This window comes from Pongo pygmaeus, chromosome 2 (genome assembly GCF_028885625.2).
Source record: "Pongo pygmaeus isolate AG05252 chromosome 2, NHGRI_mPonPyg2-v2.0_pri, whole genome shotgun sequence".
In the NCBI taxonomy this organism is placed as follows: Eukaryota; Metazoa; Chordata; class Mammalia; order Primates; family Hominidae; genus Pongo; species Pongo pygmaeus.
The window spans coordinates 209,049,250-209,076,090 of NC_085930.1; the positions used below are offsets into that span (position 1 = coordinate 209,049,250).

The following is a 26,841-nucleotide window of genomic DNA, read 5'->3' on the forward strand; positions in this document are numbered from 1 at the left end:
CAGCCTGGCCAACAGAGTGAAACCCCATCTCTACTGAAGATACAAAAATTAGCTGAGTGTGGTGATTCATGCCTGTAATCCCAGCTACTTGGGAGGCTGAGGCAGGAGAATTGGTTGAACCTGGGAGGCAGAGGTTTCAGTGAGCCAAGATGGTGCACTGCACTCCAGCCTGGGCAACGGAGCAAGACTCTGTCTCTAAATAATAATAATAATAATAAACACAAATAAAAATCTCATTGTGTTTCAAACAAAATTTCTTTTGCATATCAACTGTGTCAACTTGCATATTAACTATAATCATTTTGTTTACTTTATATCCAATCCTGAGAAATCTTTGAGGACTAATTTCATTCTTTTCTGCCATTTTGGTAAACATACCAAATTCCATCAAACAAAATGCACAAAATTCCTGAGAAATACATTTTCTCCTTGAGGCGTAGACTTGTTGTGTTAGAGAAACTCGTGGTTACCAAGCTTCTAGTTTAGTAAACATGACTAGAATACTCTATCTTAAGTAGCTAGGTACTCACAAGGCATCTACAAGGTTAATACTCATGGTCTGAAAATAGCCACATTTTTTTACTGGCCACAAATTACAACTGCAGAATATTTATGGCCATACAAGACATCTTCCACCAAGCCTGAAAAATGTATAAATGTCCTAGGAGTGCAGCATTTTTTCTTAAAGATAATATTAATGAGCTAGCTTAGGTCAACGGGTTAATGGTCGTTGTTAAAACCAATAGCCCGACTTTAGTGAGTACATCTGCACCTTCCAAGTTTAATTATAACTCTTTCTCTTTATAGTTACTTGTAAGTACAGACACTAACAAAAGACAATGCATCCCTGCTCTTGTTTTCTGAGGATGTCCAACTCTAATGGAGTCATTTCTAATAAACTTGCTTCTTTCACCTCATATTTCTTCCTGCACAAGATCTAAGAATCCTACTTTGTGGTCTGTATCAGGACCCTCTTTTCCAGCAACATCTTTCAGCAACACCATGAAGGGACACCAAGACAAGACCCCCACTCCAAGGAAAACAATCCACACAGAATCAATCAGCTGGCAAGTGGGCTGTCTTTTAGAGTTGTGAAGCCATTCAGGTTGGCAAGAATGATTATCCACTATTACTTAAGTGAGAGGCCCTAGCGTATAATGTTAGGGTGAGAGACTCAGCCCAAAGTTAGAGACTGGGGGTGTCATACTCAGATTAGAAGCCAAGCCCACAAGGTTAGAGGCCCTGGGGAATATTGAGAAGATTGTATTTGGCTAAACAAGATGTTTGCTGCTTTCTCTTTTTGGACTGTCCACCTTGTGCTCTCTGTCCCTCTCCTGAGTGCTCTGCGTCTTGTCACCGTTCTGCTCACCACCTGTTTTGGAGTAGCCTATAGGGCCCCAGGAAAGAGGCCCCAAACTGTTCAGCTTTTGCTTTTCTCAATGATCCTCTGACTTTTAGCTGACTGCTTATTTAATTTGCCACTGGTCCAAGTGACACTGAAAAAAAGAGATGTCTTGGAACCTAGTATTTTTGTACCTTAATTATCAGAAAAGATCAGCAGTAACCTCTCCATCATTATGATTAGAAGTTGAAATGTATTTACCAGCCCTACTTGATAAGATCAGATATGCCTGTTTAGTGACAGCCTCTTTTATGACAACCCTCTGCAAACAATTAGCCTCAAGATGGAGAACCTGAGACTTTTTCTTAACAGTTTTCTCTCATTTCTTAACCATAAGGCCATCTTTGATGAGCTGGTATAGGGCAGCTGGACCCTACTTTCTAAACCCAGCATGTCACTTTTTTCCTGAAAGAGTTGTCAGTTTTGTCATAGCAGTGTGAAAATGGACTAACACATTACAATATACAAGTTATAGCTTTCCCATTTCCCCTGTTCAGTCTGACTCCTTTTTTTGCAGCTTAATTTGTTTTATAGAAGAGAAACTAAGAGGGAGGAAATACATTATACACAGGCTCCTCTGATGCTTGGTCAGGATAAAAAATTAAAATGGGCTTCTATATGTTTGATGGAGGAAAAGACAAAATAGGGATGGCACATAATTGATTACCCTTTTAATGCAAGTGCCTCTTAATATTAGGCTTTTCTTAGCTGGGGCTGAACTCCCCCTGTCAGTCCGAGCACCCCATAAGAACAGTGTCAGACCCCTTCTGGTTCTGGTGAGGTGTGCAACATGTTATTAACTTCTTCTAGTTTTCCAGGGTTATCTAGTGTCCGGTCATCATCTTCTCCCTGCCCTTCGAGTCCTGTCTTACATACATACCCCACTCTCGAAACACCCGAGCTTCACCGGAACAACATGCAGTGGGGCCTCTTATCAGCTGGCAAAGTTGAATGTTTGCCCGCTCTGGGAAGTGACAGATGATAATAGAGACACTATATAGGTACATGTGCCCTTTTCTATGTCTGAATTAGACATATGCAAGGAAACAGTTTCCAGAGGTTCCAGGAAAATTCATAGACAAATTTAAGAGGCCAACCTTGATGTATGATTTGACCAGGCAGGATTTGCATATATTTATGTTTACCTGCTGCATGGTAGAAAAGCAGTGCATTATGGGAGTGGCCAGAGCACATGCTAATAGGGTGGCAGCCTGCAACCAGGGACATGACACCTATCAAGTAGGAGGCACAGCAGTGCCTGATCAGGACCCAAAAGAGAACTAGAATCTAGAAAAGACAAATGAATTAGGAAGAAAGTGAGATATAGAGAGATATAGAAAGTGGGATAAAAAATTATGATCATTTGACTCCTTGAAGGAATAAAAAAAAGTGTGATAAAGCTTTTTAATTTTTATAAAGTCTGGAAAATTACTCAGGGAAAAGATGAAAACCTAGCCTTATTACAAGGGTGGATAATTTAGACTTTGAGGAAATACACTAACACTGACCCTGACTCCAAGAAAGGACAGGCATTGCTAGCAGTTTATTTTACAGCCCAGTCTGCTTCTGATATATGCAGGAAGCTGCCCAAAGCAGCCTTAGGCTTCCAGACTCCCATGGATCAGATTTTAGACTTGAGTGTGCAGTTTTCCATCACAGGAATAGGGCAGAGACAACATAAAATAAAGCAAATCTCGCAAGAGGCCCAGCTTCTAGCTGCAGCCTTGTGCTCTCCACCACTTCAGAGGCAGCCCCTGAACCCCTGGCCCTCACAGAGGAAGTGAGAAGGTGAAAGTCCCAGTGCCTCTGGGCCACTGTGCCTTGGATATAAATCAATGTGCCTTCTGTAAGAAGGTCAGCCACTGCCGAAGGAAATGTACTGTGCTTCCAAGGGAGCCATCCTCAGAGTCCAGCAGACTCGAAAGTGGCAGGGCCTGATACTTCCTGCCACTCCCATTGGACTATTAGCTATCGAGAGATGGAGGAGCCTCAGGTGACTCTTGAAGTGGCAGGTAAGAGTATCAACTTCTTACTGGGGGTGGGAGCAGATGACTCTGTCCTGATTCAGTACAATGGGCTCCTGTCTTCTCATGATGGACAAGCCCAAAATAACAGCTTTTGGTATCTTTTAAGTTGTCCTCCAGGGCCTCTGGGCTTCTCACCTGCCTTTTTAGTACTGTCTGAATGCCTGACCTCTTACTGGGGCGAGGTTTATTGACTCAGGAGACCAAGTCATGGTCACCTTCACAGATCATAAAGCATAGAAAGGGTTAGTTTTGTTCCTGATCCCTCAGGGGAAAAAAAGAAGTTAAGAATGAGCTGTCACATTTACCACCTGAGGTGTTGTCTCAAGTAAATCTTGAGGTTTGGGCCACACAGGCTCAGGGAAACGCACTAAACACCTCCCCCATTCAAATCCAACTTCAGCCTAGTTCTCCTGCCCTCAGAAGTGACAATACATTTTAAGGCAAGAAGCATGAGGGGAAATTCAACCCCTTATTGCCAAATTCTTGTCATATGAGTTATGAAGCCCATGAGAGTCTCCTTACAATACTCGCATGTTACCAGATAAAAAGCCTAATGGCAAGTACAGATTAGTCAGAACCCTTGGAGCATTAAGAAATGCAGTTGTCTCCATACACCTCATTGTCCCCTATACTTACCAAGTCCCAGGGGATGCAAGCTGGTTTACATTCTTAAATCTGAAAGATGCATTTTTCTGCATCTCAATGCATCCAAATTCATAATATGTTTGCCTTTGAATGGACTGATTCAGATATGCATTCAGCCTCAAAACTAACCTGGGCAGTCATCTCTGAAGGGTTCTGGGATAGCCCCAACTTATTTGAAAATGCCCTAGCTAAGGACTTAAGAAATCTACAATTGGAAAGGGACACAATTATTCAGTATGTAGGTGACTTGCTCATTGCTAGCCCAACTAAAGAAGACTCAAATAATAATACTGTTAAGTTGGTAAATTTCCTGGGAACTTGCAGTTATAGGGTATCGCCATACAGGGCTCAGATTTTGACTCAAAGACTTAAATATTTGGAATCTATCTTAACCTCTGGAACTGATTAACATCCCTAGAAGATAAAAAAGTTATTTTAGTCACCCAAGGGTCCCAGTCCAACAAATGACTGTGGGCTTTTTTAGGAGATGGCTGGGTACTGCTGCTTATGGGTGCCCAGATTTGGACATGTAGCCAAGCCTTTATATGATACACTAAAGGGAAAGATTTAGAGCTCCTAGAATATAATTAGAACTGCAAGCAAATCTTCAATACTCTCAAGGAGAAATTGGGCTCTGCTGCAGCTGTGGGAGTCCCCAAGTTGGATGAACCATTTTTTCTTTATGTGACCAAAAAGCAAGGCATAGGCCTTGGGTAATCTTGTCCCAAAACTGGGGGACATTCCAAGGCCAGTAGCCTAATTTTCTAAGCAGATAGACCAGGTGGCCTCAGGGTGACCTTGATGTCTTAGAGCTATTGCTGCTATGACTTTTCTAGTAGGCAAAGCTAATAAACTAACATTAGAACAGCACCTACAGGTTTTTGACCCCACACCAAGGGAAGGTGGTCCTAGAAATTAAGGGGCAGCAGTGGATAATAGGAGAACCTTTATGAAAGTATGAGGCCTTATTGCTAGACACTCCAGACATAACCCTTAAAGCCTGCCAAACCACAAACCCAGCTACTCATATGCCAGAGTCCACAGGTGCTCCCAGCCTTTCTGGCATACAGGTTGTATTAGTCTGTTCTCATGCTGCTAATAAAGACATATCTGAGGCTGGGTAATTTATAAAGAAAAGAGGTTTAATTGACTCATAGTTCTACATGGTCGGGGAGGCCTCACACTCATGGCAGAAGGCAAGTGAGGAACAAAGTCACATCTCTTACATGGCAGCAGGCAAAAGAGCTTGTGTAGGGAAACTCCCCTTTATAAAACCATCAGCTGTGATCCCAGCACTTTGGGAGTCCACGGCAGTGGATGACCTGAGGTGAGGAGATCGAGGTCAGCCTGGCCAACATGGTGAAACCCCGTCTATACTAAAAGTACAAAAATTAGACAGGCATGGTGGTGGTAGGCACCTGTAATCCCAGCTACTCGGGAGGCTGAGACAGGAGAATCACTTGAACCCGGGAGTCAGAGGTTGCAGTGAGCCAACATCATGACAATACACTCCAGCCTGAGAAACAGAGCAAGACTATGTCTCAAAAATAAATAAATAAACCATCAGATCTCATGAGGCTTATTCACTGTCATGAGAACAGCATGGGAAAGACCCATCCCCTGATTTAATTACCTCCCACTGGGTCCCTCCTATGATATATGGGAATTATGGGAGCTACAATTCAAGATAAGATTTGACTGGGGACACAGCAAAAGCATGTCACAGGTTATGAAACGAATTTATTCTAGCGGGCCAGACTTCAGAGAGATGAGCCCCTTGACCATCCCAAGGCAGAGTGGTTAACAGATGCAAGTTGTTTTATGCATCAGGAAAACAGGAGAGCTAGATATGCTATTAGTAGTCAGCACAAGAGAATCAAGGCACAAGCCTTGCTGGCCTCGACCTCAGCTCAAAAAGCTGAGTTAATTGAACTTACTAGGCCCCTGCAGTTGGGAAAGGATTTAAAAGTTAACATTTACACTGATTCCAAGTATGATTTTTTAGTGCTTCATGCTTATGCTGCAATTTGCAATGGGTAGGGACTTCTGACCCCAAAGGGCTTTTCCATACAACATCATTCAGATTTTGAGCTTGTTAGAGTGCTGCTTTGCTGCCAAAAAGTGACTATAATTAATTGCAGAGGACATCAAAAGAGAGACTGACTGTGTAAAAGGAAATACCCTTGTAGATGCTGCAGCCAAGGCCCCTGCACTGAAAGGGCCAGTGAAGCTTATGGGCGTGCTGGTCAGCATACATAGAACTGGGCCTGAATACCCTGAAGAAGAACAAAAATGGGCCAGGGATTGCATTTCAGTCCAGGGCCCCTCGGGCTGGCTGAATGATGGTAATAAATTACTAATGTCAAGTACCAGTCATAGGAATATAACTCAGCACTTTCATGATTCTTTTCACCCTAGAAGGGATTCTTTGTTTCTGTTAATGTCTCATTTGTTTATAGGGGTAAATCTTTTCAAGACACTAAAACAGGTGACTCAGCACCGTGAGCTCTGTGCCTGACACGACCCAAACGGCCAGCAATTTTCTCCTTCTCCAGTTAAACCTGTCCAAAGTTGAGGAACCTATCCAGGTGAGAACTGGCAACTCTAATTTACCCCCATGCCTTTCTGCAGGAGATTCAAATATTTGCTAATGCTTACTGATACCTTCACTGGTTAGATAGAGGCATTCCCCACCCCATCTGAAAAATGTTTACCAGAAGAAATAACTCCTCAGTTTGGGTAATCTAAAAGCCTGCAAAGTGACAATTGCCCATCTTTCACCTATCCCAACTGTCCTCAGCTTTAAGAATCCAATATTACCTTCACTCTGCTGGAGACCGCAGTCCTCTGGAAAGGTGAAAGGGCTAATCCTACTCTAAAGAAGACTCTAGCTAAATCAGAGGCCTATCTCTAACACCCATAGCTTACTGCAGGTTTGAACTGCTCCAAAGTAAAACTTATAATTAAGTCCTGTTGAGTTAACATACGGAAGGCCTTTCCTAAGCACAGATCTCCTAATAGATGAAAAGACTCATCAATTACAAAAATATGTCATCAATCTAGGACAGGTGCAAAGGCACTCTGTGAATATGGAAACAAGAGTCTTCCCCTCCCACATGAGAGGAAAATTCAGTTTCAGCTCAGCTAGAGATTAAGTCTTTTTTTTTTTTTTTGAGACGGAGTCTCACTCTGTCACCCAGGCTGGAGTGCAGTGGCACAATTTCAGCTTACTGCAACCTCCACCCTCTGAGTTCAAGCAATTCTCCCGCCTCAGTCTCCCGAGTAGCTGGGATTACAGGCGCCTGCCACTGCGCCTGGCTAATTTTTGTATTTTTAGTAGAGATGGGGGTTTCACCATGTTGGCCAGGCTGGTCTTGAACTCCTGACCTTGTGATCCACCCGCCTCGGCCTCCCAAAGTGCTAGGATTACAGGCGTGAGCCACCGCGCCCGGCCCGGGATTTAGTCTTACTAAAGATGCAGGAGGAAGTTCTCCAGCTGAGCACCTTCCCCCAACGGGAAAAGGACCACGCAAGGACACCTGCGCTCTCCAACAGACGTTCAACGCCAAGGGATTCACAGGTGGGTGCACCTGTGTGGAAGCAAAGCTGTTGCTTATTCTGGGAGCCGAATCCCAGGCTGCGGGAGGTGGGCGCGGGGCTATTTAAGCGTTGGCAGCGGGTGAGCTGGGTCGCTGCTCGTTTGCTCGTCTTTCTTGCGTTTCTCCTGCCGCCCTGATCCCGCCTTGGCCGTGAGGGAGCTCGTGCTCACGCAGACCGGGCAGTGCGGGAACCAGATCGGCGCCAAGGTTGGCAGCCGGGGCTCTGAGGGCCCAGCCCGGGCCTGCCGGGGGCCGGGGAAGATGTTGGCAGTGGCGGGGGCGGTGTCCCTGCATTGCGGCCCCGGGCTCCCTGCCGGGGATGGTGGAATTGGGCGGCTGGCGAGGCTGCCGGGGTGGACCCCAGGGACACGGCGGCCTAGGGATGGGGGTGCGGATGAGGGTCGGGGTGCGAGGGGGGCTGCGGCGCCTCCGAGACTCAGCCCTGGCCTGTCTGGCCCCTCCCGTCTCTGGCAGTTCTGGGAGGTGATCTCTGATGAACATGTCATCGACTCCGCTGGCACCTGCCACGGGGACAGCCACCTGCAGCTGGAGCGCATCAACTTGTACTACAACGAGGCCAGCGGTGAGACCCCTCCTTCCCCACCGCCCCCCTGGGAACGCGGCCCTCCCCTCCTGATGCGCTCCCGCCCCACGCAGGTGGCAGGTACGTGCCCCGCGCTGTGCTCGTGGATCTGGAGCCCCGCACCGTGGACTCTCTGCGCTCGGGGCCCTTCGGGCAGGTCTTCAGGCCAGACAACTTCATCTTCGGTGAGCTGCGGGCGAGGACTGGGGTGGGCTCCTTAGCCAGGGCAGCCCCAAATCTAGGAGTGCCCCCAAGGTCATCCTGTGGGAACTGTGGAGCCAGGGCCCCTGAACACCCTCCTATCCTCCGAGTCGAGTCGCTCAATCCGCCTCTCTTAAACCGGCTTCGGGAGGAAGGCCCGGGTGTCTCCTCAAGGTGAGGAGCTACTGATGTCCCTGCTGGGGGCTGAACTGGGGCCGTGGCTACCGCCTTCCCTGAAAATGGGCAGGAGCCACCTGCAGCGAGGTCTGTTGGCCCATCTCAGGTTTGACTCCTGACTTAATTCCTAACCAGGGAAGCTGCTGTCCTGTAACTCTGGGGGAGGGGGTTTCATTTGTTCCACCTGCAGCGAGGTCTGTTAGCCCGTCTCAGGTTTGACTTCTGACTTAATCAACCAGGGAAGCTGCTGTCCTGTAACTCCGGGGGAGGGGGTTTCTTCTGCTCTACCTGCAGGGCGAATGGTGCTTTCACCTCACACGTGACACTTGGCCCTTTTTGCATTATGGTGGTGACCACTGATGACCGTAAACCTGGCCATCGAGTGACTGGCTGTACTGTCTTACAGGTCAGAGTGGGGCCGGAAACAACTGGGCCAAGGGACACTACACAGAAGGCGCGGAGCTGATGGAGTCAGTGATGGACGTTGTCAGAAAGGAGGCTGAGAGCTGTGACTGCCTGCAGGGTTTCCAGCTGACCCACTCCCTGGGTGGGGGGACTGGGTCTGGGATGGGTACCCTTCTGCTCAGTAAGATCCGGGAGGAGTACCCAGACAGGATCATAAACACATTCAGCATCCTGCCCTCGCCCAAGGTGTCGGACACCGTGGTGGAGCCCTACAACGCCACCCTCTGTCCACCAGCTCATAGAAAACGTGGATGAGACCTTCTGCATAGATAACGAAGCGCTGTATGACATATGTTCCAGGACCCTAAAGCTGCCCACACCCACCTATGGTGACCTGAACCACCTGGTGTCTGCGACCATGAGTGGGGTCACCACGTGCCTGCGCTTCCCAGGACAGCTGAATGCCGACCTGCGGAAGCTGGCCGTGAACATGGTTCCGTTTCCCCGGCTGCATTTCTTCATGCCCGGCTTCGCCCCACTGACCAGCCGGGGCAGCCAGCAGTACCGGGCCTTGACCGTGGCTGAGCTCACCCGGCAGATGTTTGATGGTAAGAACATGATGGCGGCCTGCGACCCCCATCACGGCCGCTACCTGACGGCGGCCCCGTTTTCAGGGGTCGCAGCCCATGAGGGAGGTGGATGAACAGATGTTCAACATTCAAGATAAGAACAGCAGCTACTTTGCTGACTGGCTCCCCAACAACGTAAAAACAGCCGTCTGTGACATCCCACCCCGGGGGCTGAAAATGTCGGCCACCTTCATTGGGAACAACACAGCCACCCAGGAACTCTTCAGGCGTGTCTCAGAGCAGTTTACAGCAATGCTCAGGTGCAAGGCCTTCCTCCACTGGTACACGGGCAAGGGCATGGATGAGATGGAATTCACTGAGGCCGAGAGCAACATGAACGACCTGGTGTCTGAATATCAGCAATATCAGGATGCCACGGCTGAGGAGGAGGAGGAGGAGTATGCTGAGGAGGAGGTGGCCTAGAACTTTCCTTTCCTAGGTAAAGGGGGGAAGCAGTGTGGATCCTTCACTGTATTCCGACAGCCATGTGTCACTATGCACTTGTTCGTTTGTGTCTTCATGTCTCCTCCTGCTGCATTTTAAAGCACTTTTATAGTATATGGTTTTGCCTAACAAAGTATTCTCACAGCATCTGGTTTCACCTCCAACTTCTTTCCATGGGCCCTCTGGCCACTGCTGCCAGATGCGCATAGTTGTCCTGCAAGGCTGAAGCTGTCTGGGTTTATCACACGCCCAGGAACAAGCGTTCCAGTGGCTTCAGGAGGGGTCGGCATGGGCTGTGGACATGGCAGGCAGGCTTCACACGAACTTGGGGATGCCCTGGGCCTTGAGCAGCGACGTGGTGGAGAACCTGTTCCTGAAGGCAAGCCTTGGCTTACCCTATGTGCCAAACTTCTAGGGGACCAGCTGGCCCTCTGTTTCTGGAAGTTTAAAAGGGGTCAGCGACCCTGGTGGACAATATCCCCAAAGTCCCGTCTCGGTAGGAATGTGGTCAGACAGCTGGCTCTGAACCAGCAATGAAGGCTGGGCAAGTAGGACCCCAGCCACTCCATCACCATGACGGCCTGGGTGTGTCCGTGTGGCCTCATTCTCTTAATGAGGTGGGCATGGGATATCTGACAAGGAACTACCGGGTAGGAATCAAGCCCAGTGTAGACTCACATGCACTGAACCCTATGTAGAAGGGAATTAGGTTCTGGGGGCCGTAGATGCGGTTGCTGGGCCTGTGACATGCACTGAACCCCATGTAGAAGGGGATTAGGTCCTGGGGGTCGTAGATGATGGTTGCTGGGCCTGTGTGCTCAGGGCAGTCTCTCCAAAGGCACAGATGGGGTTTCTGAACAGGACCTGGGGAGACAGGCAGGTGCTCACAAGTGCTGCTTCCTCCAACTGGCAACCAGTGAGAAAAACGCCTGAGTGGAGGTCTGGCCTGCCCCAGTCTGGAAGGATGATGCTCTCTGGGAAGGTGGGTGTCTGGAGGGCTGATGCTCTCTGGAAAGGTGGGTGTCTGGAGGGCTGATGCTCTCTGGGAAGGTGGGTGTCTGGAGGGCTGATGCTCTCCGGGAAGGTGGGTGTCTGGAGGGCTGATGCTCTCTGGAAAGGTGGGTGATGTGCGGTGTCTGCTGTCTCCCTGTGCCCCACTCCAAAACTTCAGGGCAAAGATAATCCAAGATTGCCAGGATGAGCCTGGTGAGGGTGGAACCTTTGGGGATACGCCCTTCAGCCTGGCAGAGTCTCCTCCCCAGGCTTCTCGGGGAGCCTGGACTGCAAAGCCTGCTTTGGGGAAGCTGTCAAATAAGAGGTGTGTGTGTGAGCTGGGTGCCAGGCAGCCTGTATGGACAGTGCTCTTCTACTTGGCTCTTGAAGAACTTGTCCATGGCCTGTGTGATGGCCCCTTGGTAACTCCCACCCCCACCCCCACCCCCACCCCCACCACACAGATAAGATGAAGGCAGCATAGCCTGGGGGTGGGCAGATGTACAGGTTCTACCCTAGGTCACCTGGGCGTGCCCACCTGCCTTTGACGTGCCTGGAAAAACAGGTGAGGCCCCTTTTTGTTCTCTGAATGTTGGCAATGGTGTATTGCAGCCAAATGGGAACGGGCAGGTAGGAGAGTTCCTCCTCTCAAAAGAAGTGGCTCCTGGAAGCAGCTGGGAGGTGGGAAAGTCCCCCATACTCCCCTGACCTGTTATAGGAGCAGGAAAAGGGGCCTCTGTGACAGTCCCCCTCAGTGGCTCTCACTCACTGAGGGGTGTCCTTGTCCCAACCCAGGTGCGCATCCATCTGAGATGGCCTTGCATGGACCTGGTTGGGAATGTTCAGCTGCAGCAACCACTGGAACCTGCCCACACCTAGTGTCTCCACTCACACGTGGGGCTAGATGTTCCTCCCTCCTATAGTGGTATAGCCAGTGGCAGAGGGGGCAAGTCACTGCTGCAGTTCCCACCTGGGTCTGAGGAGGTGGTCAGTCTTGGTACCCATGTATTTTCCAATTACCTGGTTCCATGTGGGGGCTTCAGGGACAGGAGTGGTGCTTTTCCAGGCCTCTTTTCCACATGCCAGCTACAGGCCCAGGTTTCCCGAGTTTCTGGAGCCCCTCTTCCAGCCTGGAAAGCATGGTGTGTTGTAGGGGAAGGACATCAAGCCTACAGGCAGCAGAACCTGTCTGGGTATGTTCTCTACCCCCGGAGGCCGCTGGTTGTTTATCTCTTTGGGTGAGAGTCGGCTTAGGATCTCAACATTCTTGTAGGACTTCAGAACTGTACAGACAGGGGCCCAGGAGGGAGCAGGGGCTGGGACTGGCAGCTAACCAGTGTAGTGGGGGTTGAAGGGCTCAGTTTGGTCTTGCAGGGAATTCAGGGAGGCTTGGATTTGCTGAAGCTCTAGATGAGCTTGGGCTTCGATATGGAAACAGCATGGAGTTGGAGCCCTTCTGCATGCTGGAGTCTGAGTAGTTGCACCCTGGTGCATCCATAGGTGTTCCCCACCTGGAGGACAGCTGTGGATAAAAGCCAGGAGAGCTGTGTAGGGAAGAGGAGGAGGAGGAGGAGGAGGGAGTCTCAGGGCAACCCTAACAGCCAGGCAGGGCCTCTGCAAGTGAGATGCAGATCCAGCCTGTTGGCTACTTAGCAGCTGCTTGGCTGGCTGCAGATCACCTGATCTCTGCTCACCAGTAAATGGGGGTTGCAGTAGCACTTACCTTCTGGGACTTCTGCAGCTTGAAGTGGTAGCAAACACCACATGCTAAGAAAGCGCCGAACTCAGGCAAGCTTTTCTAAGAGCAACACATCAGATTAATATCCAACCTGTACAGGACACCATCAAATCTCCCCATCCCTCATTCCAACAGAAGAAAAGGGAGTCTCTGTCCTAGGGGAGCAAGCACAGGCATATCTATGCAGTGGGCACATGGCCCAGGTGGGGAAAAGGCCCTTGGATACATGCTGGTTTCACCAACCATCTGTGGGTGGGGTTTGGCCTGGACCCCTGTACCCCAGGAGGCCGGTAGCCCCCTGCATGGGAGAGGACTGGGAGGTGGGTGGGAGGGCTGAGCTTTGAGGGAAGCCATTATTTGGCCTCATGGGAAGTGGTACAGGTGGTTGTTGGTGGCTCAGTTTTGCAGGACCTGGGTGATCACCTAAGGAGTAAAAATTGCCTTTTTATGAGAAATTGCCAAAACTGATGCAAGCTCATCAGTTGAAAAGGTGCGTAATGCTGACAGGTGGCTTCACCTGCCCCTTCCCCACAAGTAACTGGTGTTCAGAGGTGGATTTGGTTCCTTCCCAGCCTTTCCTGTTTGCATGTAGCTGTGTGCATGTACTTTTGTGTGTACATACACATTCCCTGGAGGGGTTACTTTTATTTTTTTATTTGGGGGGATAATTAGTGAGGCAGCCTGACACTTGCTGATCTTGTCTTTTAAGTGTGGAGTCCTCTATGGAGTGGGCATCAGGTACTTCCTAGCTAGCCTCTGCCAGCTGTTTGGCTGCCCCTGTTTCTGCCCTTCACAGACATGCTGGCCACCTGGTGTGACATTCAGTGGCCTTGTCTGCAGCTAGTGTGATGAGACAAGTGGATCCAGGTACATTATAAACTGAAAAAGCACACAACATGCAGAGGGAAAGGATAAATGACAATGTGTGTCCTGCTCTGCTAAAGTCCATATCACATGACTGAGATGACAAACATTTTTTCACCTAACATTTGGGCCTCTGAGAAATGGCATCTATGTTTTACTTTTTATTTATAACAGAGTTAGAAGAAATACTACCAGGCTTTCTTTTCCATTTTCCCCAACTCCCACTTTACCCCCTCAAGTTTACCTACCTCAAAGAAAAAGAGGAGCTCGCCTGGTTAATGACAGCCTGAAATTATTTGAGCCAGGTCACTGTGTAAAGGTCAGACCGCTTCTGTCTCCTTGTGCATCACTTGCATAGCTCAGATATTTCATAGCTCCCTGTATACAGGTAGCTGTGTTACCCTCCTAGCTGCTTTCTTGGTTTGATACATGCCTGAGAGCATGTGGGAGCGCTTAAGGTCTAGGCTCATAGGAGGACTGTTCTGCCGACCCCAGCTCATCTCTCCAGCTCAGCCTGCATGCATGCCTTCCTCCATCTGATTCCAGAGTAGGGATGGGAGGTCTCACATTGAACTCAAGTTTATGTGACTTTTTCCACCTCAGCTTTCCCAGACAGCCTCTGCTGTGGGACTTGTAAGGAGATTTGTGAAGTCAGTATCTAGTTTTCTTGTGTGGGTGTTTATAAATTATTCCCCTGGAGGGGAATAAATGTTAGAGGTACTCCAAACCCCTAACATATAAACATCTAAACCTGGCCCTTTTTTGGTGGTAAAATATATATAACATAAAACTTACCATTTTAACCGTGTTTAAATGTACAGTTATGTGGCATCCAGTATATTCAGTGTTGTCCAACCATCTAATTTATCCATATCTACAACTTTATAATCCTAAAATGAAACACCATACCCATGAAGAAGTAACGGAATAGAAGACTGATATATTTGACTCCATAAAAATTAAAACTTTGTATGAGAGAAAAATGCCTCAAAGTCAAAAGTCAACAGACTGGGGAAATAGATCTGCAACATACATGACAGACAAAAAGCTAATTTGGGATATATATATATATACATACACATATGGATATATGTAAATATCCATTTTAAACACCATTTAAAAAAATACTGTTGATGGTTTTTTTTTTTACCATGTTGTACCAATGGTACAACATTATTTTGGGTACTGAAGCATTGCAGTAAGTTTGAAACCAGGAGGTGTTAGTCCTCTAACTTTGTTAGTTTTTAAGATTGATTTGGCTACTTGGGATTTTTTGAGATTTCATCTGAATTTTACAATAGGTTTTTCTATTTTTTGCAAATATTGGAATTTTTATAGTGAATTTTTATAGTGATTTTATTGAATCTGTAGATGACTATAGATAACAATGGCATCTTGACAAGGTTTTGTCTTCCAGTCCATAAACACATGATGTCTTTTCATTTATTTGTCATCTTTAATACTTTTCTGCCATGTTTATAGTTTTTGCTGTACAGGTTTCTCATTTCCTTGGTTAAGTGGGTTTCCAAGTATTTTATTCTTTTGATGCTATGATACATGATACTGTTGTCTTGATTTCTTCTTCAGATAGTTTATTGTTATTGTAGAAATACAACTGATTTTTGTGTATTGATTTTGTATCCTGCAGCTTTGCTGAATTTTATTTATTGCATCTGACAGTTTATTTCACAGAAACTAAAAGATTTTTAATACATAAGGTTATGTCATCTACAAACAGATAATTTTGCTTTTTAAAAAATTGGAATATCTTTTATTCACCTTATTGTTTTAACTAGAACCTTCAGTACTATATTAAATAGAAGTAGTAAAAGCAGGCATCCTTGTTTTTGCTCTTATGGTAAAAGCTTTCAGTCTTTCACATGTTAGCTGTGTTTTTTTGTTTTGTTTTTTGTATAACATTCTGTTAAGGTGTTTTCTTTCTTTATAGTTTATTAAGTACATTTTATCATGAATGTGGGTTAAATTTTGACAAATGCTTTTTCTTTGATTAAGATGATCACATGAGGGTTTTTTCTTCTTTATGTTAATGTGATATTACACTGATTTTCATGTGTTGGAACATAATTTTATTTCAGGAGTCAATTATACTCATTCATAGTGTATAATCCTTTTAGTATACTGCTAAGTTTGAGTTGCTGGTATTTTGTTGAAGATTTTTGCATCAGCATTTGTAAGGGATGTTTATTTGTAGTTTTCTTATGGTGCCTTTGTCTGGCTTGGTGTCAGGGTAATACTGGCCTCATAAAATAAGTTAGAAAATGTTACCTCCTCTTCAACGTTTTGAAAAAGTTTGAGAAAAACTGATGTTAATTCTGCTTTAAATGTTGGGTAGAATTCAACAGTGAAGCCATCTGGTGCAGGCTTTTCTTTGTTGCTGGGTTTTTGATTACTGATGCCATCTTCTCACTGAATCTCCTTGCTGATAGGTTTATTCAACTTTTCTGATTCAGTCTTTAGTAGGTTTTTTGTTTCTAGGAATTTGTTCATTTTATTTAGGTTATTCAATTTTTTAGTGTATAGTTCCTTATGGTACTCTCCTATATCCTTTTTTACTCCAAAAATTTGTTAGTAATGTACCCATTTTATTTTTGAGTTTAGTAATTTGAGTATTCCCTTTTTAAGTTTGTTCTCTGAAAAAGATCAAAACTGGTTTTCTTGATTTTTGATAGTTTTTCTGTTCTCTATTTCACTTATTTCCACTGCTATCTTTATCATTTTAAAAAATTTTGCTAGCTTTTAGTTGTCTTTTTCCCTCTGTTTTTAGTTCCTTAGGAGTAAAGTTGTTGATTCAGCATCTTATTTTTTATAATCATTTATAGCTATAAGTTTTTCCCTTATGGTACTGTTTTTGATGTATCTCTTAACTTTTGGTATTTCATATTTTTAATTTCTCTAGATATTTTCTATTTTCCCTTGTGATTTCTTCTTTTATCCATCCTTGAGTGTTTAATACCTGTATTTTTAGACATAAAATGTGTAACCTACAAAATTTTCTTGATTTATTTGTGGTAAGTTTTTATTTCAGAATTAATGTGTTGTATCAACATGTTATATTCTCATAAACTTCGTAATACATGGAGATTCCTGGTCCACATTTGTAAGTCTCTACATGAATATTATTTTGAAGCATTTAACCTTCTGTTTTAATATTTCAAAGGTCTAAATGAAATTGAGATTTTGGTTTCTGAGACGAAATCATGGTAGGTGACTGAGAAATGCTTAAAAATTAACCAAAACTTAAAGTTTACCTTCAAGATTCAACCTGAATAAGTAGCTCTGTATTGCTGGTAATAAAAAATAAGTCTTTAATGGTATGAAAGCAAACTTCAGAGAATGTCTTTTTTTTCCCCCCCAGTTGACATCTAAATTAAAAGATGTAAAAAATTTTTATGGCCTTATGCATTTTTTACTTTAGAATTCCAAATTTTTCTGGTTAAAATTTTTCCAAGCAGATTCCTGTGTATTTGAAAGACAAATTTTTTTTAGTTGAAATACTTAAGCAGTTAAATAAGGCCATGAAACTTTCTTGAGCTTGTGGGAATCCATGAGAAAATCTGACATTATGTTCTATTCTCCTGGAAGGTAGAAATATTGTTTGACTTCTGTTTTGCTGACAAGAAATGTCCTGAGCAAGGCTACCTGGGACAATGACCTCACACATGGAAAACGGTGGAGCCCATCTGTTTCCAATCTACTGTTTTCCAAAAATTAGGGAAGTTCAGTTTTCCCTTTGATACTGTTTCTACCAACCCCAATGCTAGGGCTGTCCTGCTTCTACAAGTGACAATGACAAATTATAGGCCTGAAGGAAGATGAGCTGATGGCATTCCCAGCTTATTACCACTCCTTGGGGGCCTTATCTCACATACATGGATTCAATTCATAGACTCAGCTGGGTGAGGATCTATTGTTCAGCTACATTAGAAGTGACTGCTTAAGACTCAGGCGTGTTGGTGAAATGAGGCAGAATTTTCTCAATGGAATGTTAGGAGAATTTTCTCCTCATAATTACCATCTTACTATCACTAAATCATAGCTAAAATAAGGAAATTATTCCAGAAGAAATAGAAATGTAATCTTATAAGGACATAAATTTAGAGATTTGTGGAAAGACCTTCATAATTTCATGGTGTTCTCTTTGAGCTGGGATTATAGTTGACATTTCATTATAATATATTAGCTGTTCTAGACTTTATGCATTTATGTAAAGTTTTCTTTGTTGTACTTTAAGTTCTGGGATACATGGGCAGACCATGCAGGTTTGTTACATAGGTATACGCATGCCATGGTGGTTTGCTGCACCCATCAACCCGTCATCTACATTAGGTATTTCTCCTAATGCTATTCCTCCCCCAGCCTCCCACACCCCATGACAGGCCCCGGTGTGTGATGTTCCCCTCCCTGTGTCCATGTGTTCTCATTGTTCAACTCCCACTTATGAGTTGAGAACATGCAGTGTTTGGTTTTCTTTTTCTTTTTTTTTGGACTAAGTTTCACCCTTGTTGCTCAGGTTGGAGTGCAATGGCGTGATCTCGGCTCACCACAACCTCTGCCTCTCAGGTTCAAGCGATTCTCCTGCCTCAGCCTCCCAAGTAGCTAGGATTACAGGCATGTGCTAACATGCCTGGCTAATTGTTTATATTTTTAGTAGAGATGGGAGTTTCTCCATGTTGGTCAGGCTGGTCTCAAACTCCCCACCTCAGCCTCCCAACGTCTGAGAGTACAGGCGTGAGCCACTGTGCCTGGCCTTGACTTCTCAATTTATTTCACATCCATCACGGGTCAACAAGGGGTCTCTAGTGGTCGTAGTCATGCAGAGACTCAAACAGATAGACCCTTATCCCAGAAGATGCTCCCACAGTTCCAGAAACAGAGCAAAGAAAACACAATTAGCCATGAGCTAGTTCTTAAATCCCCTGCCCAGAAGGGATACACACTTCTTTAGAATATCTCAGGTGGCCGGGCACAGTGGCTCACATCTGTAATCTCAGCATTTTGGGAGGCAGAGGTGGGCAGATCACCTGAGGTCGGGAGTTCAAGACCAGTCTGACTAATGTGGTGAAACCCCATCTCTACTAATAACACGCAAATTTGCCGGGTGTGGTGGCCGGTGCCTATAGCCCCAGCTATTCTGGAAGGTGAGGCAGGAGAATCACTTGAACCCAGGAGGCAGAGATTGCAATGAGCCCAGACCACGCCACTGCACTCCAGCCTGAGTGACAGAGCAAGACTTCATCTTAAAAAAAAGTCTCAGGCTATGTCTGAACTAGGAGGGTAGAATATTTATCTTGGTTGCCACAAACCATCGAAACAAAGATGCAGATCATTGATGTAAAACTACAGTTAGTTCCTTCTCACTCTTTCAGCTTCTCCTCATTGCTATGAGCGTCTCCTGTGTCAGGTTTCAGTCTATTGCCTCCCAGCTCCTAGTGCACCTTTCAATATGTGCACTGTGATAAACTGGGAAGCACTTTTCAATATACCTCCCGGAAGTGAACATTCTGCAGGCATCTAGTTAGAGGATGGAGACGGCAGAGGGCAGGAGCTCTCTGGCTGGGCCTTGATCATGTTCAAACCCCAACCACAGACCTAGGGGTGGTCCCTCAGCCACCTTGCAGCCTTGGCCTGCAGCATCTGGACATGGAAACCAAAACGCGGCAGGGCCCATGTGATCTGAAGGTTCCTGAAAAGTTGCCCAGGCCTCTTGTACCCCTTGTGCAACCTGCACACAGTGACCTGTATTCTAGAGGGTCTGCACAGAGCTGCCATTCCTTCTGCCAGACCCTGTGGGACTCACGCATTCTGGAGGCTTCCTTCCCTACAAAGGCAGCCAGACTCCCACCATGCATCCCTGCACCAGCGGCTCACGGCCAGCTCCCTCACCTGCACCAGCAGCTCACACTGGCTCCTTCCCCTGCACTCCAGTGGGTGGCCTAGTGCTTGTGCAAAAGCTGCTGACTAGCTCCAGCCTGGCCAAATCCACAAATGTCTCTTATGTGGTGGCTGAACCACATTGTATTACATCAGAACCTCTTTCAAATCTACGCTTCCTTGGGTACCTCCCTCTGCACTAGGGCACCAGGCAGAGTTGCTTTATGTCTTACAGTGACTCTTTTATCATAGTTGCAATCCTTTATACTACACTTCCCCATTAGACCCACTGTGTGGTTTCTATCTCTTGATTGGACCCAGGCTGCTACACAACTTAACCCATGCACATTGCACTTCATTAGTTCCTCACCACTGGCCCAAAATCAATCTCCACCACCCCTCCCTGCCGCCTGACTTTCTTTCCTAAGTGAAACCCCTAAATGCCTTCTTTGTGCCCAAAGCTTACCTGGTCTTCCTTCCCTATATTCTTGGCCAGACACAAAAGTCTGATGCTCTGGCAAATGCAGAAATGGGGAGAAGGCAGGGGAATCATTTCTCGTCCCTTAGGTAAGCGCTGAGGTTAATGTCATTCCACTGTGTGAGGAATAAAAAAATGAGGCATAGAGAGGTGCCATGATTTGCCTGGACCCATGAAGCTGTCATGGCAGAAGTGGAACAAAGGTTCAGCTGTCCCGAATGTCAGTCCAGCTCCTATGCCTTCAGAACGTGCCGTGGAGGGAGACACTGGGGGACCCCACTCATGCTGAGCACTCAGGGGTACCCAGGTGCTGAGAGTGGGGATGTGACAGGCTGAGTTGACTCAGTCCAGTCCTCCTACACCAAATAAGATGGAAACCCTCACATAATAGAAGTGAAGAGAGGGAACAAAGCCAGGAACCATTAAGAGGCTGATGCCTGGAAGGCCTGGGCAGAATGACAGGGAGATTGGAGCAGAACAGAGGCCCTAGACGGGGACAAGGGGAAGGGAAGTGGACTCAGTGGCCAGATGGCACCCGTCCACTGCACAGAGGCTGGAGCCTTGAGTTCCATCTAGTCCTTGTCAACTACAATCATTCTTCCCTGTGGCTCAAGGAGTCCTGGAGAAAATGTGTTTTCTGCAGTTTGGGGCGGTGAGAATAAAATAGAGCCTCAAGAAGTTGAAAGCCCAGGAAATCATAGCACGTGGAGATGGGATTCATACTTCCTGCCCTTGACTTCTGGTTTGGCCACGTGACTCACTTTGGCCAGTGAATGTGGTAAAGTGGTAGTCTGCCCATTCTCAGCCTGGGTGGTAAGACAAGGGACCTTCACATTTCCCTTTGTTCTTTGCACTCCTGCCATTGCCATGAGAAGAAGGCGCCCTGGCAGGCCCCTGACCCCAGGAGGATCAGAGACACTTGGAGCAGATCCAGCTCAGCCACCACAGTTTGAGCCAAAACCTCCCAAGCAACCCACGCTCGTGAGTGAGAAATGGTGGCCTATGGTCCTAGGCCTCTGAGGGGTGGGGTTACTTGTTACAAAGCGAGAGTTAATAGAGATTTCTACCTCACATCCCTACGAAAAAAAGAACAAAGGAAATAAAACATAAAATGTGAAAAGCAGATTTCCAATTTTTAGAAGAAAACAGAGGACATATTTTATGATACTAAGCAGAGAAAAACTTTTTTTAATATGACACAAAACACACCATAAAAGAAATTACTGATAAATTCAACCATATTAAATGTAGAAGCTTTGATCTGACAGAAGAAGCGATGAATAAAGTTAAAAGACAAAGACAGTGCATGATATGGTTTGTCTGTGTGTCCCCAACCAAATCTCATCTTGAATTGTCCTCCCAAAATTCTCGTGTATTGTGGGAGGGACGTGGTGGGAGATAATTTGAATCATGGGGGCGGTTCCCCCATACTGTTCTCCTGGTAGTGAATAAGTCTCACGAGATCTGACGGTTTTATCAGGGGATTCCACTTTTGCATCGTCTTCATTTTTCTCTGGCCACTGCCATGTAAGAAGTGCCTTTCATCTCCCACCATGATTCTGAGGCCTCCCCAGCCATGTGGAACTTAAATCCAATTAAACCTCTTTTTCTTCCCAGTCTGGGGTATGACTTTATCAGCAGTGTGAAAACAGACTAATACAGTGCACAAATAGGGAAAACATATTTGTAAGGTATTTGGCCAAAAAAGCATTGATATCCAGATCATTAAAATCAAAATTGGCCAGACGTGGTGGCTCATGCCTGTAATCCCAGCAGTTTGGGAAGCTGAGGTGGGCAGATCACCTGAGGTCGGGAGTTCGAGACCAGTCTGACCAACATGGAGAAACCCCATCTCTACTAAAAACACAAAATTAGCCGGGCGTGGTGGCACTTACCTGTAATCCCAGCTACTCAGGAGGCTGAGGCAGGAGAATCGCTTGAACCCGGGAGGCAGAAGTTGCGGTGAGCCGAGATCGCGCCATTGCACTCCAGCCTGGACAACAAGTGCAAAACTCCGTCTAAAAAAAAATAGCACTTATGAGTCAGCAAGGAGAAACCAAAGACCCAACAGACAAATGGGCCAGGAGCAATTCACAGAGGAGGAGACCTGAAGGGCTGGGAAACACAAGGCACACGTTCAGCTGCACTGCAGAATCCAGGAACAATATCAGAAAGTGCGATAACAAATATTGATGAAGATAAGTGAAGACGGATGTGCGCACTGCTGGCAAGGGGCATTGTGAGGACTCCAGCCCCAAGGTCATCTGGCTGTGCTTCCTAGGAAGGGCTGACAATGGACCTGTCCCAAGACCCCAAGCCTCACCAGGCTATGTGCAGGCCTTGGACCAGAGCATCAGCATCACCTGGGGTGGGGTTTGGCGGGGGTGCATCCTCTGCTCACCAGAAATGCAGAATTCTAGATTCATCTGGAAGATATTGTTGAAGGGAAAAGCAACTTTCAGGAGAGTATGTATGGACTGCTATTTGTATAAAATTGCAAAAACAGACCAAAAAACACTATCCATTCTTCATGGACATGCACACTAGGTATTAAACATGGATGGGAAGACACACATTGACTTCAGAATCGTGGGGAGGGAGGCGGTAACTGGACTAGAAAAGGGGCATATAACTCGAGCGTCAGCTTGAACATTATGGCTGAATCCGTAGTTTTCTTCCCTTAAACTCTGGAGCAAGTGCATCCAAAAGCTACCATGTGTGAATTTTAACTGGGAGGTACGTGAAAGTTTAATACCATTATCCTCTACGCAGTCCTGTGTGTTTGTAATATTGAGCCATATTTTTTAAACACTTGACACAGCATGAAAGGAAGCTTGCCTACATGGTAACAATGGTTATCTTTAGGTAGCAGAATTCAAGACTGCTTCTTTTTTCTTTTTTTCCTACTTGTATATTATCTCTATTTCCCTGTGTGAGGATTTATGACTGTTGTGATGAAAAGGCTTGTATTCTAACTCCCTGTGTCATAAGCACACCGTGCCCTGGCTGGCAGGATGGGGAGGAGGGAGCATGTCTGTTCACCTGGCCAGCCCTAGGCAACCCTGCAGAGAAAGACACAGGCACTTCCCTTCAGCAGCCAAAGAGTTAAGAAGGCTGGATGTGAAATGAATCATTGCAGGGGAGCTAAATCCCAGCCTTATCTAATTCTGTATCCTGAGGCTGATTAATTTAAACTCAAAAATAAAATAAACATCAGCTTTAAATAAGGATTAAATACTCAGTGGGGTCCTTAGTTGAACAAACTGACATTATACATTTTATGTTATGGATTCAGGGGGGCCGGGGTGGGACGGAGATATCTGTGGGGATTCTCTCTGAGCTAAGGAGAGAAAATCGCCAGTGCTCCGGGATTCCGGAGTGCATTCACCTTTAGCCTCTTGTCTGGATACCCACAGAAAACCAAAGAGCCACCCTATGGCAGGATCTTCACACAGGAGGGGGGCTTGTGCCCTGTGTCCCAGCTACCCTGTGTCCCTGAGGGAGAAGGGATTAGTGGAGGGAGTAGGTGAGGACTTTGGAGGAAGCCCCTCATGTTCTTAGAAAACAGTAGGGAAGAGACTCCCCTGCCTGGGCATTGTTCCCAAATAGGAGACAAGAGCATGAACTAAAAACAGAGACCCCTGGGTTCCTCCACGGTCCCTGAGTTCAGAAGGGAACCCAGGGAGAAGGGCAGGTAAAAAATGGGATGGGCTGTCTGACATGTGCCTGGAGGGACCCACAAATCTGAGTCAGGCATGAGAGTGGGCAGCTGGTGGATTCAACTCCGCGCCTGCAGCACAAAGCCAGGCGGACGTCCCAAGAACAAGCCATGTCTGCAGAGGCCTACTGCATCCCTGCCTCATGGCCACAATGTCACAGAGCTGAATCACATCATGTGGGAGGCCATGTGCAGTGTGAGTGTCATATGGGAGCCGGACCCAGAAGGTCCCAGACCCAGGTCCAGCTACATCTCTGCTGTAGTCAGTGTTTGTGTGCCCCTAAAATCCATGTGTTGAAACCTAACCCCTGATAGGTTAAGCTTGAATTAGGAGGGAAAGACTTTAGGAAGTGATTTCGTCCTGAAAGGGGAGACCCCACGAATGGGATTAGTGGCCTTGTAAAAGGGAGCCAAGGAAGCTTGTTCTCTCCTTCCACCATGTGAGGACACAGCTAGGAGTTGCCCTCTATAAGGAACAGGCCCTCAACAGACACCCAATCTGCAACTACCTTGACCTTCCACTTGCCAGCAACCAGACCTATGAGACATAAATTTCTGCTGCTTATAAGCCCCCTAGGCTAAGGTATCTTGTTACGGCAGCCCAAATGGACTAAGACAGCCTCTGACCATCTTGAGCAACTCACTTATCCGCTGAACTCTCCACAGATTCAACTGTGATGAAATCCCTTCAACAGATGTATATTGAACGCCTACTTTGTATAAGGACACACTGTGTTATTGGATAGGGTATAAAACAAGTCATGGTTCCCTAGAGGTAGGCACTGCCATAGCTGAACAGCAAACCCAAGTTGCTGTGGCCAATGGGGGAAGGGGTGGATGTCAGAGAAGAAGAGAGCATGCTACAGTCCGTGTCTGCAGCAATATTGGAACGTCTAATGGATGGTTCCCGAAGTGGTGACTTCTCATCTTCCTACAAAAACTCATAGCTGTCCCTATGTAAAGTCTTCCCAGAAGTGCAGGGCAGCTGAGGATATGCAGATCAAAAAAGAGGAGAGGACAGAGAGAGCACATTCTTGGCATCAGCAGCCACGGACTTCTTGCAGGAAGGAAAGCAATTCTTCTGGATCCCTGGGAAGCAGGTAAACGTACAGAAATACATTTGTTGGCTATTTGGTTCAAGGACTTTGAACATTTGCAGACTGGGAGGCTGAGAATTTCTCCAACCAGATGGTGTGGGGTGTGGAAGTACAGACAGGGATCAAAGGAGGAGGAAAACAGAGCAATGAGAAGGGAGCTCTCAGCATGACCAACACAGAGACCTGGGTCTCTGCTACCAACAATAAGAGCTAATATATAATGGTTGCAGGTCTGCAAACAGCAGGCTTTCCATATCACATGTGGCAAGCTCTGATGACAACCCTGTGTGACAGGTATTGTTGTCAGAGGCAGAGAGTTGCTAAATAATCACATGAAACCGGTGGAATGCCGGAGAGTTTGGTTTTAATTGGTCATCTTCCTGTTTGCTTTCTATTTGTCCCATCTGTAGTTTGTTCTCCTTTCCCTCTTTCTCTGACTTCTTTTGAATTTGTTGAGTATTTTTATTTCATTTAGTCTTCTTTCTTGGCCTTTTACATATAACTGTTATGGCTTGGTTTGGTTTTGAGTTTTAGTCATTGCTGTATGGTTTATGGTATATCATATGGTTTGGATCTGTGTCCCTACCCAAATCTCATGTGAAAATGTAATCCCTGATGCCAAATGTGGGGCCTGGAGGGAGGTGATGGGATCATGGAGCCAGTTTCTCATAGTTTAACACCATCCCTGCTTGATACTATATAGTGAGTGAGTTCGCACAAGATCTGGTTGTTCAACAGTGTGTGGCACCTCCCCCCGCTTCTCCTGCTCCAGTCACATAAGATGCGCCTGCTTCCCCTTGGCCTTCCGTCATGATTGAAAGCTCCCTGAGGCCTCCCCAGTAGCTGAGCAGACGACAGAATCACACTTCCTGTACAGCCTGCAGAACCTTGAGCCAATTAAGCCTCTTTTCTTCATAAATTACCCAGTCTCAGACATTTTCTTTTTTTTTCGAGACGTAAGTCTCACTCTGTCGCCCAGGCTGCAGTGCAGTGGTGTGATCTCGGCTCACTGCAACCTCTGCCTCCCTGGTTCAAGCGATTCTGCTGCCTCAGCCTCCCGAGTAGCTTAGCTGGGACTACAGGCCTATGCCACCACGCCCAGCTAGTTTTTTTGTATTTTTAGTAGAGACAGGGTTTCACCATGTTGGCCAGGATGGTCTCGATCTCTTGACCTCGTGATCTGCCCGCCTTGGCCTCCCAAAGTGCTGGGATTACAGGCGTGAGCCACCGTGCCCAGCCCCAGTCTCAGACATTTCTTTATAGCGGTGCAAGAGCAGACTAATACAGTATATGTATTTAACTTAGCATTGGCTGCCATCAACATTATACCACTTCACATAGAGGATAAGAACCTTAAAACAGTACCCATTCATTTCCCTCCTTTTGGGTTTTGTGTTACTGTTTTCATGCATTTTGCTTCTATATGTGCTGTAAACTCATATTAGTTATCATTTTTGCCTTAAACAGTCAATTATCTTTTAAAAATGCTTTTTAATGTTGTATTTTTGCTCACACATTTGCCATCTCTGGTGCTCTACATTGTTTTGTGTAGATCTGGACTTCCATCTGGTTTCACTTTCCCTCTGCCTGAAGGATTTCCTTTAATATTCCTTGTAGTGAGGACTTGCTGGTAATGAATTCTTCAAGCTTTTCAATGTCTGAAAGTCTTTATTTCACTATCATCTTTGAAAGATATTTTTGCTGGGTGTAGAATACTAGACTGAGAATCATTTTATCCTTAAGTATTTTATAGAAGTTACTCCACTATCCTCTGGTTTGCATTGTTTCCTTTCTTTTTTTCTTTTCTTTTTTTTTTTTTTTTGAGACAGGGTCTCGCTCTGTCACCCAGGCTGGAGTGCAGTGGCTTGATTTCAGCTCACTGAAACATTTACCTCCTGGGTTCAAGCAATCCTCCCGCCTCAGCCTCCCAAGTAGCTGGGACTACAGGC

The 26,841-nt window shown here is 46.2% G+C and overlaps 1 pseudogene; it reads left to right on the forward strand.

The window, feature by feature from the left end:
* Positions 1-8,166: 8,166 nt before the first annotated feature.
* LOC129032781 (tubulin beta chain-like) lies at positions 8,167-10,091 on the forward strand (annotated as a pseudogene).
* The last annotated feature ends 16,750 nt before the right edge of the window (positions 10,092-26,841 follow it).